General features: G+C 45.2%; 1 pseudogene; it reads right to left on the bottom strand.

The window, feature by feature from the left end:
• The window catches only part of LOC120381686, a 205,594-nt pseudogene that overhangs the window by 144,720 nt on the left and 48,801 nt on the right, over window positions 1-12,073 (bottom strand).

Below are 12,073 nucleotides of genomic sequence, written 5' to 3'. Positions count from 1 at the left end.
ATTTCTCATTCCTCTGCTCCTGACTATAATCTGGAGATTCTCTATCATCAGACTCTCCCCTAAGAGAAGTCTGTGTCCGATCCACACGCTTCTCTGCAGCAGACGGCTTTCCCCCATCACCTAGTTTAAAAACTGCTCTACAACCTTTTTAATGTTTAGCGCCAGCAGTCTGGTTCCACTTTGGTTTAGGTGGAGCCCATCTCTCCTGTATAGGCTCCTCCCATCCCAGAAGTTTCCCCAGTTCCTAATGAACGTGAACCCCTCCTCTCTACACCATCGTCTCATCCACGCATTGAGACTCTGAAGCTCTGCCTGCCTACCTGGCCCTGCGCGTGGAACTGGGAGCATTTCTGAAAATGCCACCATAGAGGTCCTGGATTTCAGTCTCTTCCCTAGCAGCCTAAATTTGGCTTCCAGGACATCTCTCCTACCCTTCCCTATGTCATTGGTACCTACATGTACCACGACCACCGGCTCCTCCCCAGCACTACACATAAGTCTATCTAGATGCCTCGAGAGATCCGCAACCTTCGCACCAGGCAGGCAAGTCACCATACGGTTCTCCCGGTCATCACAGACCCAGCTATCTACATTTCTAATAATCGAATCTCCCATTACTAACACCTGCCTTTTCCTAGAAACTGGAGTTCCCTCCCCCGGAGAGGCAACCTCAGTGCGAGAGGCAACCCCAGCACCATCTGGAAGGAGGGTCCCAACTACGGGAAGGTTTCCCTCTGCTCCCATTGACTGCTCTACTTCCCTGGGCCCTTCTTCCTCCTCAACAGCACAGGTGCTGTCTAAGCGGAGGTGGGACAATTCTACAGAATCTTACCTATCCACTTCTATAACAAACCCCTAACCTATGTCTGTGTTATTGAAGTCTTCAAATTATGGTTTGAAGACCTCAAGCTGCAGAGAATCCTCCAAGTGACCTGTGCCCCACGCTGCAGAGGAAGGCAAAAAACCTCCAGGGCCTCTGCCAATCTGCCCTGGAGGAAAATTCCCTCCCGACCCCAAATATGGCGATCAGTTAAACCCTGAGCATGTGGGCAAGACTCACCAGCCAGCACCCAGGAAAGAATTCTCTGTAGTAACTCAGATCCCATCCCATCTAACATCCCATCACAGACCATTGGGCATACTTACCTGCTGATAATCAAAGATCAATTGCCAAAATGAGGCTATCCCATCATACCATCCCTTCCATAAACTTATCAAGCTTAGTCTTAAAGCCAGATATGTCTTTTGCCCCCACTACTCCCCTTGGAAGGCTGTTCCAGAACTTCACTCCTCTAATGGTTAGAAACCTTCGTCTGATTTCAAGTCTACACTTCGTAGTGTCCAGTTTATATCCATTTGTTCTTGTGTCCACATTGGTGCTAAGCTTAAATAATTCTTCTCCCTCCCTAATATTAATCCCTCTGATATATTTATAAAGAGCAATCATATCCCCCCCTCAACCTTCTTTTGATTAGGCTAAACAAGCCAAGCTCTTTGAGTCTCCTTTCATATGACAGGTTTTCCATTCCTCGAATCATCCTAGTAGCCCATCTCTGAACCTGTTCCAGTTTGAATTCATCCTTCTTAAACATGGGAGACCAGAACTACACACAGTATTCCAGATGAGGTCTCACCAGTGCCTTATATAACGGTACTAACACCTCCTTATCTTTGCTGGAAATACCTCGCCTGATGCATCCTAAAACTGCATTAGCTTTTTTAACAGCCATATCACATCATGATCATCCTGTGATCAACCAATACTCCGAGGTCCTTCTCCTCCTCTGTTACTTCCAACTGATGTGTCTCCAATTTATAACTAAAATTCTTATTATTAATCCCTAAATGCATGACCTTGCACTTTTCACTATTACTATTACTCCAGTTTACAAGGTCATCCAGATCTTCCTGTATGAGATTCCGGTCCTTCTCTGTGTTAGCAATACCTCCCAGCTTTGTGTCATCCGCAAACTTTATTAGCACATTCCCGCTTTTTGTGCCAAGGTCAGTAATAAAAAGGTTAAATAAGATTGGTCCCAAAACTGATCCCTGAGGAACTCCACTAGTAACCTCCTTCCAGCCTGACAGTTCACCCTTCAGTACGACCCGTTGTAGTCTCCCCTTTTACCAGTTCCTTATCCGGCTTTCAATTTTCATATTGATCCCCATCTTTTCCAATTTAACTAATAATTCCCCATGTGGAACTGTGTCAAATGCCTTACTGAAATCGAGGTAAATTAGATCCACTGCATTTCCTTTGTCTAAATAATCCGTTACCTTCTCAAAGAAGGAGATCAGGTTGGTTTGGCACAATCTACCTTTTGTGAAACCATGTTGTATTTTGTCCCAATTACCATTGACCTCAATGTCCTTAATTACTTTCTCCTTCAAATTTTTTTTCCCAAGACCTTACATACTACAGATGTCAAACTAACAGGCCTATAGTTACTCAGATCACTTTTTTTCCCTTTCTTAAAAATAGGAACTACGTTAGCAATTCTCCAGTCGTACGGTACAACCCCTGAGTTTACTGATTCATTAAAAATTCTTGCTAATGGGCTTGCAATTTCATGTGCCAGTTTCTTTAATATTCTTGGATGAAGATTATCTGGGCCCTCCGATTGTCCCATTAAGCTGTTCGAGTTTGGCTTCTACCTCAGATGTGGTTATATCTACCTCCATATCCTCATTCCCATTTGTCATCCTTCCATTATCCCTAAGCTCCTCATTAGCCTTATTAAAGACTGAGGCAAAGTATTTATTTAGATATTGGGCCATGCCTAGATTATCCTTAACCTCCATTCCATCCTCAATGTTTAGCGGTCCCACTTCTTCTTTCTATGTTTTCTTCTTATTTATATGGCTATAGAACCTTTTACTATTGGTTTTAATTCCTTTTGCAAGGTTCAACTCTACATGGCTTTTGTCCTTTCTCACTTTATCCCTACATGTTCTGACCTCAATAAGGTAGCTTTCCTTGCTAATCCTGCCCATCTTCTACTCCTTGTAGGCTTTCTGCTTTTTCTTAATCACCTCTCTGAGATGCTTGCTCATCCACCCTGGTCTACAACTCCTGTCTGTGATTTTTTCCCCCTTTCTTGGGATGCAGGCTTCTGATAAGTTTCTGCAGCTTTGACTTAAAGTAATTCCAGGCCTCCTCCACCTTTAGATCCACAAGTTCTTCAATCCAATCCACTTCCCTAACTAATTTCCTTAATTCTTTAAAGTTAGTCCTTTTGAAATCAAACACCCTAGTCTCAGATCTATTTTTGTTTATCCTTCCATCTAGTTTGAACTGAATTAGCTCATGATCACTCGAACCAAGGTTGTCCCCTACAACCATTTCTTCTATGAGGTCCTCACTACTCACCAAAACCAAATCTAAAATGGCATCCCCTCTTGTTGGTTCTTCAACTGTGTGGTGAAGAAATCCATCAGCTATCGCATCCAGAAAAATCTGAGCCCTATTATTGTTACTAGCACTTGTCCTCCAGTCTATATCTGGGAAGTTAGTCTGCCATGATCACACAATTCCCATTAGTGTTTACTTCATTAAAAACATTAAAGAGGTCTCTGTCCATCTCCAAATCAGATCCCGGCGGTCTGTAGCACACCCCAAGCACTATCTCAGGGGAGGCTCTAGTAGCTTTCTTTCCCAGTGTGTTTTTTGCCCAGATAGACTCTATCTTATCCATTCCATCACTTCTTATTTCTTTACAATTAACTTCATCATTGATATACAATGCTACTCCATCACCTTTGCCTTTATTTCTGTCTTTCCTAAACAGCACATACCCTTCAATACCTGTATTCCAGTCATGATCTACTATTCCACCATGTTTCTGTTATCCCTATAATATCCGGTTTCACTTCCTGCACCAGTAGCTCTAGTCCCTCCATTTTGTTACCTAGGCTCCTCGCATTAGTGTACAGACATCTTAATTCCTGCTGTTTGGCTTCACTGACATTCTTTCCCCGGGGGTTAGGCACAGACATTCTACCACCAGCATCACCTATTAGACTGGTATCTACACTACCCTTCCTCCTTATGTCCATTCTTCTGCCCACGGCTGTATCCTCTCTTACTTTGTTTTCTTCCCTCTCAATGTTAAATTCTGGTGTGGAGATTACCTGGACATCTCCCCCAAATTCCTAGTTTAAAGCTCTCTTAATCAGTTGTGCCAGCCTCCATCCTAGAAGTCTATTTCCCTCCTTACTCAGGTGGAGTCCATCCCGAGAGAACAGTCCTCTATCCATGAATGCTTCCCAGTGGCTGTACATCCCAAAGCCCTCCTTATAGCACCACTGCCTGAGCCATCTGTTGGTCGCCATAATCTTCTCACACCTTTGTTGTCCTTCTCTGGGAACCGGCAGAATCCCACTGAAGATCACTTGAGCCTCGATTTCCTTAAGCCTCTTCCCCAGCTGGCATAGTCTCCCTTGATACGTTCCAGCGAGAATCTAGCCGTACCATTTGTTCCCACATGAAGGACAATCAACAGATTCTTTCCCGCTCCCATTAGGATCCTTTTCAGCCTCAGGTCCACATCCCATATCTTAGCACCTGGCAGACAGCATACCCTTCTGTTCTCTGGATCAGCTCTAGTTACAGGCCTGTCTATTCTTCTCAGTCAGGAGTCCCCAATCACATAGACCTACTTTTTCCTGGTGACAGTGTGATTCTCCGGTCTATCCCCTGCTCCCACTGGCTGCAAGTCCTCTCGATTCCTATTCACCCTTGCAATCCTCCGCAACCCTTCCCGTATCCTCCTGGGGCTCATATTTGGTGTTGTCTCCATTGACTCTTCCCCTCTTCCTGTAGGACTAGCAGCTCTTCTCTTTTTCCTTGTCCTCTCACCTTCAGTGACCACCTGCGGTGCCCCTTCTTCATTTTCCAACTCTGCAAACCTGTCCCTGAGCTCTATTTCTCCGTCACTGGCCCGTCTTTTCCTCTGCCTGGTTCTCTTAGTCACATGCTTCCACTGTTCACTTTCCTCACCCAGCAGTCTCCCCTCAGAGTTCTTTGGTCCTGCTGCCATCTGCAAGTCTGAGCTTATCCCTTCAGCCTCCTCATGTCTTTGCTCCATCATCAGCTCGAACCGCCTTCTAAACTTGACCAGAGTTTCCACCTGCATTGGCCTGCTAAACCCAGGGTTGTGAGTTCAATCCTTGAGGAGGCCACTTAGGGATCTGGGGCAAAAATTGGTCCTGCTAGTGAAGGCAGGGGGCTGGACTCGATGACCTTTCAAGGTCCTTTCCAGTTCTAGGAGATTGGTATATCTCCAGTTATTACCTTTATTACCTATTACCTTTATCAGCTCTATCAGGTGGCACTTCATGCAGACAAAACTCTTTTCAGGTACCCCCTCCAGGATCGTGTACATGCCGCAGCTTCCACATCCAGTCATCCTCATTGTGTCTTTCCCTGCTGCCTCTGTATCGGTCATAGCCTTCCCACCTAAAACCTGTTAGTCCAAGAAACACAAAACAAAACAAATCCCCAAAAGGCACCAGAACACTGGCAGACCACCACCCACTCCCTTCACTAGCCTGTCAGTTCCTCTGCCTAGGTCTCTTAGTCTCCCAAGTAAACTCCCTCTGAAACTCGCCTGTTTACAGCTCTGTTTGCTGGCTGCTGTGCCGCTGCAGCTGTCTATGCATCTGCACACAGTGTTCGAGATGTGGGCGTACCATGGATTTATATACAGGCAATATAATATTTTCTGTCTTTTTAGCTATCCTTTTCTTAATGATTCCCAACATTCTGGTCGCTTTTTTCACTGCCGCTGCACATTGAGTGGATGTTTTCAGAGAACTATCCACAGTGACTCCAAGATCCGTCTCTTGAGTGGAAACAACTAATTTAGACCCCGTCATTCTGTATGTATAGTTGGGATTATGTTTTCCAATGGGCTGCAATATGTGCTATCCTGTCATCTAGTACTGCTGAGATCCTGCATTCAGTGATATCCCTGCCCTTCCTGTTCCCTTTCTCCGCTGAACCCCACCAGCCCATGCTTCCTGTTTCCAGCTTCCCCAGGACTCTCTCATTGTCTCTGTCTCTGGACCTCTCTGTGAGCAAGAAGCAGTGCCGGGGAGACTTGCCCTTTCTCTGGAGTCTTTGATTTCTGGGACATGGATTTACTTTCTCTGTGTTTTAGGAGACTCTTTGAAATTGAGTGTCTGTGACATTAAGCACAGTGCAACCTGGACTGTTGAACAGCTGTGTCCCCTCAGTTCCCCAGGCTGGGGTGCCTTTTACACTGCTCTACTGTGAAAGCAGCCACTCCTGGGCAGTTCACACGCAGTCTCCAGCATGTAACTCGCTCCCAGCTACACAGTATTGAGTGCTGCTAGTCAGTGACTCACGAGTTACAGTGCAACACAGGAGAACCCCAGAAAATTCTCTGCTCCCAGACTTCCCCCAGAAATGTGCATCTTTCGCTGTCCAGCACACTACTGAACAATGGGAGCTCATATGAAGTCTGTCATTTCACAAGTGGAAAATGACATGCGCCAGCCTTGTTATCCCAGATGGAGTTTCCAACACACTTTAATCCAACCACACTGGTTAGATAAAGAATAAAACAAGATTATTAACTATAAAAAAATATTTTAAGATACAGATAATGAGGCATAAAGCTCAGAATTGTTTACAAAAGAAATGCAAAGATAAAACACAAACTAACATCTAAGTTAACCAGCTGAAACGGATTCAAGGCAAATGTTTCTCTCACCATGTGCTGAGACAGGCTGGTTTTCCTTTCAGCCAGGACTCCCCCTAACCTGCCCCTGCCGCCCACGTTCAGGTCTTCAGGAGTTGTCATGAGCAGAGGGAAAGGGGAGAGAGAGAGTCTGAAGCATTTTCCTCACCTCTTTTTATAACTCAGTCCTTTGTACTAGAAACAACTTCAGTTCTCAGCTGAGTCATGGTGCCAGGCTGTCTGTCGGAGATATGAGAATTGGGAGGGAAAGTCTACAGAAAGAGCTTTGGAGCTTTGGTCAAGTTAGAAGGCCTGAAGTATTAGCTGAGCTTGCTTCTCTGTGTAAAGGGCATAGAAAGGCAGAGTGGAATGGAAAATCCCCCAAATTGGGGAACAATGGCTTTGTGTGCAGAAGGGGCCTAAGGAGGTGTAGTGGAAAGTCCCCAAACACACTGATTTGCAGTAACTGAGCTTGTGAAACATAACCACAATGGAAGTGTTAGAAAAGTCAAACCACGAACTAGACTAGGAATAACAATAACAGGAAAGGCTGAATGTGGAAAACTGCTTGTTCAGCTCGCTTTTGACCTGCATCATATTTTGCAATATATTCCAAATAAGGTAATTAACGTGCAATGTATGTGCCATTGATTGTGGTTTTAAGCTTTAAAAGGCTTGTGTGGTTTTTAGCTCAGGGGGACAGTATTCCAATAGCTGTCGCCCCCTGCGCACGTTTAACCAAGAAAAGAGCCTCAGGCTGAGCTGATTCAAAATCAATCGTGTGGTTGTTTTCCACAACAGCTTCAAGAGGTCCCTGTGATGGAATGTAAATGTCGTCTTCACACCTTCCCCCTGCAGGAGAATGGCAGTTCGACCAGCTGTTTGCCTTGCTGTCTCTGAGGAACTGCTCTGTGGGTGTTCCCCAGAATTGTAACTTTTTCCGTAATCTCATACTGTAAAATCTCATAACTTTACATACAGTGTTACTACACATTTTAACAGGAGGATAATATTCAGTAGATTATGCATTTTCAAATGATACCTCACAAGCCATACTGTGTACAAAATTGATCATAATTTTCTAGAAGAGTGAACATAGGGGTATAGACTGACACAGTGTCTGTGTGTGTGTTCCCAGCAGATATGTGGGTATTTCAGTCCCTCATAAGCACAGTGTTCAGCATCTTCAAGGACCTGGGGAACTGGTCCTGGGAATTCACTGGTTTACCAAGTCTGACACTGTATGGAATTGTGAGACACTTTGGTATTAATAATAAAATAATATAATCTTATCAAATTAAAATGAATCATGCTAGATATGCCATGTAAGGTGTCAGGGGAAATGTTATGATTTGCCAAGTATGATAATTTTGTTTCTATGTCTGTATCACCTTTGTATTGTGAGTTATAGATATGTAGGGTATATCTGTATTTCCAGACTTGTGCAGTGTTTCTGGGTGACACCCCCAGACATATTGACATCAACACTGCCTAGCCTGTTTGATGGCCCATTGAGGGTCATCAGCTGTACAATGAGCCCATGGAAAGGACCAAGGGGATACACCTATTGAGTCAGCAAGACATGCCGGGGTATACCTGTGTAATGAGAACTCGAAGGCTTTTCCATGCCACATGCTGTGAATCTTGTGTTTGGGACACAGGAAGTACAAGCCACATAGCAAAAGAAATATAAAGGGCAGCTGCATCATCTCCATTTTGTCTTCAATCCCCTTTCCTGCCTCTGGAGCAACTTCTCTACAAACTGAACCCTGGAACAAAGGACTGAATGATCCATCCAAGCTGTGGATGTGTTCCAGGCAGATTTTCATACCGGCAACTCACCAATACTGCTAAGAACCTGATATATCCATTTTGGAATGTATCTGACTGCTTTCCCATTTAACTTTCTTTCTTTCTTTCTTTCTTTCTTTTGTTTAAACCTTTAGTTTAGATGCTAAGAATTGGCTGGCAGTATGGTATTTTGGGTAAGATCCAAACCTATACTGACCTGGTAACGTGGCTGACCTTTGGGATCAGAAGATCATTTTGTTTATGTGAGCAGAGTTTTGAAATAACCTCTCACTGTACTGGACCTAAGTGCTCATTAGGAGTCAGAGAACTGGGATGCAATAAAGGGGGCCGTGTGATTTCTTTTTTCAGCTTCTCGATAACCCAAGTGGGTGATCCCTTTTTCAGCCTGCTCTGATCTTGGCATTTTCAGTGAGACCTGCCTCTGGCCCACCAGGTCACACTAAGCACTGAAGTTAAATTAATAGAATGTTTTTTATGACAAAGTCTTATGAAATCAACTGAATTCCTTTTTTCTTTCATCTGAGCAGGGTTTTCTGTTACCCAGCCTGATGTGATCTCCCAGCTGGAACAAGGGGAAGAGCCATGGGTCCCAGACCTCCAGGGTTCAGAGGAAAGAGAGATCCTGAGAGCTCCCTGCACAGGTGAGGAAACATTAAACCACCTCAGAATCTGTAACTGCCTGAAGGAAACATCTGGGATGCCCTACAAAGCCCTTGGGAGGTGTCTCAGTTCATTATTGTCCCTAGCAGGGGTCATATCCTCAGGGTAAATATAGCTCATGGCTTCCTATAGATCCTAGCAGACACCAGGCAGTAGCTTCCTCCCTTCCCCCTGCGTATTTGGATGGGATGTGAAGGCTGAATTGATCCTCCTCTCTCTTATTTAGAATCATAGAATCTCAGGGTTGGAAGGGACCTCAGGAGGTGTCTAGTCCAACCCTCTGCTCAAAGCAGGACCAAACCCAACTAAATCATCCCAGCCAGGGCTTTGTCAAGCCTGACCTTGAAAACCTCTAAGGAAGGAGATTCCACCACCTCCCTAGGTAACCCATTCCAGTTCTTCACCACCCTACTAGTGAAAAAGTTTTTTTCTAATGTCCAACCTAAACCTCCCTCTCTGCAACTTGAGACCATTACTCCTTGTTCTGTCATCTTCTACCACTGAGAACAGTCTAGATCCATCCTCTTTGGAACCCCCTTTCAGGTAGTTGAAAGCAGCTATCAAATCCCCCCTCATTCTTCTCTTCTGCAGACTAAACAATCCCAGTTCCCTCAGCCTCTCCTCATAAGTCATGTGCTCCAGCCCCCTAATCATTTTTGTTGCCCTCCGCTGGACTCTCTCCAATTTATCCACATCCTTCTTGTAGTGTGGGGCCCAAAACTGGATACAGTACTCCAAATGAGGCCTCACCAGTGCTGAATAGAGGGGAATGATCACATCCCTTGATCTGCTGGAAATGCCCGTACTTATACAATCCAAAATGCCATTAGCCTTCTTGGCAACAAGGGCACACTGTTGACTCATATTCAGCTTTTTGTCCACCGTAACCTCTAGGTCCTTTTCTGCAGAACTGCTGCCCAGTCATTTGGTCCCTAGTCTGTAGCAGTGCATGGGATTCTTCCGTCCTAAGTGCAGGACTCTGCACTTGTCCTTGTTGAACCTCATCATGTTTCTTTTGGCCCAATCCTCTAATTTGTCTAGGTCCCTCTGTATCCTATCCCTACCCTCCAGTGTATCAACCACTCCTCCCAGTTTAGTGTCATCTGCAAACTTGCTAAGGGTGCAGTCCACACCATCCTCCAGATCGTTAATGAAGATATTGAACAAAACCGGCCCCAGCACCGACCCTTGGGGCACTCCACTTGATACCGGCTGCCAACTAGACATGGAACCATTGATCGCTACCCGTTGAGCCCGACCTTCTAGCCAGTTTTCTATCTACCTTACCGTCCATTCATCCAGCTCATACTTCTTTAACTTGCTGGCAAGAATACTGTGGGAGACTGTATCAAAAGCTTTGCTAAAGTCCAGAAATAGCACATCCACTGCTTTCCCCTCATCCACAGAGCCGCTTATCTCATCATAGAAGGCAATTAGGTTAGTCAGGCATGACTTGCCCTTGGTGAATCCATGCTGACTGTTCCTGATCACTTTCCCCTCCTTTAAGTGGTTCAGAATTGATTCCTTGAGGACCTGTTCCATGATTTTTCCAGGGACTGAGGTGAGACTGATTGGCCTGTAGTTCCCTGGATCTTCCTTCTTCCCTTTTTTAAAGATGGGCACTACATTAGCTTTTTTCCAGTCATCCGGGACCTTCCCCGATTGCCATGATTTTTCAAAGATAATGGCCAATGGCTCTGCAGTCTCATCGGCCAACTCCTTTAGCACCCTCGGATGCAGTGCATCCGGCCCCATGGACTTGTGCTCATCCAGCTTTTCTAAATAGTCCCGAACTACTTCTTTCTCCACAGAGAGCTGGTCACCTCCTCCCCATACCATGCTGCAGAGTACAGCTGTCTGGGAACTGACCTTGTCTGTGAAGACAGAGGCAAAAAAAGCATTGAGTACACTAGCTTTCTCCACATCCTCTGTCTCTAGGTTCCCTCCCTCATTCAGCAAGGGGCCCACACTTTCCTTGACTTTCTTCTTGTTGCTAACATACCTGAAGAAACCCTTCTTGTTACTCCTAACATCTCCGGCTAGCTGCAACTCCAAGTGTGATTTGGCCTTCCTAATTTCACTCCTGCATGCCTGAGCAATACTTTTATACTCCTCCCTGGTTATTTGTCCACTCTTCCACTTCTTGTAAGCTGTTTTTTTGTGTTTAAGATGAGCAAGGATTTCACTGTTAAGCCAAGCTGGTCGCCTGCCATATTTACTTTTCTTCCTACACATCGGGATGGTTTGTTCCTGCAACCTCAATAAGGATTCTTTAAAATACAGCCAGCTTTCCTCTACTCCTTTTCCCGTCATGTTATTCTCCCAGGGGACCTTGCCCATCAGTTCCCTGAGGGAGTCGAAGTCTGGTTTTCTGAAGTCCAGGGTCTCTGTTCTACTGCTCTCTTTTCTTCCTTGTGTCAGGATCCTGAACTCGACCACCTCATGGTCACTGTCTCCCAGGTTCCCATCCACTATTGCTTCCTCTACTATTTCTTCCCTGTTTGTGAGCAGCAGGTCAAGAAGAGCTTTTCCCCTAGTTGGTTCCTCCAGCAGTTGCACCAGGAAATTGTCCCCTACACTTCCTGGATTGTTTGTGGGAAGAGTTTGGGGGAGTTCAGCTCCTGATTTTTATTTGACCTGTCCTCAGCACTTGTTTTGGTTTGGTCTTTCCTGTTCCATCCCTGTTTGAGGTGTCTGTCTCTATCACAGCAGGTGATGCAATGGTCCGTGAGAAAGAGGAGCGCAATTCTCAGCAGAAAAATGTTGAGCAAGTGGATAAACACGGAGCATTATCACAAAGATCGAAAAGGAATGTGTCCAGGAGTCCTGAGCAGGGAAACTCCTGGGAGATTCAGCACAGACCAGAAAGAGAGCAAGGAAACCAGCCAGGGGAGAAA

This window comes from Mauremys reevesii, linkage group 14 (assembly GCF_016161935.1).
Source record: "Mauremys reevesii isolate NIE-2019 linkage group 14, ASM1616193v1, whole genome shotgun sequence".
In the NCBI taxonomy this organism is placed as follows: Eukaryota; Metazoa; Chordata; order Testudines; family Geoemydidae; genus Mauremys; species Mauremys reevesii.
Note: the sequence above shows the minus strand (reverse complement) of the source record. Positions and strands in the feature narration are given on the sequence as shown.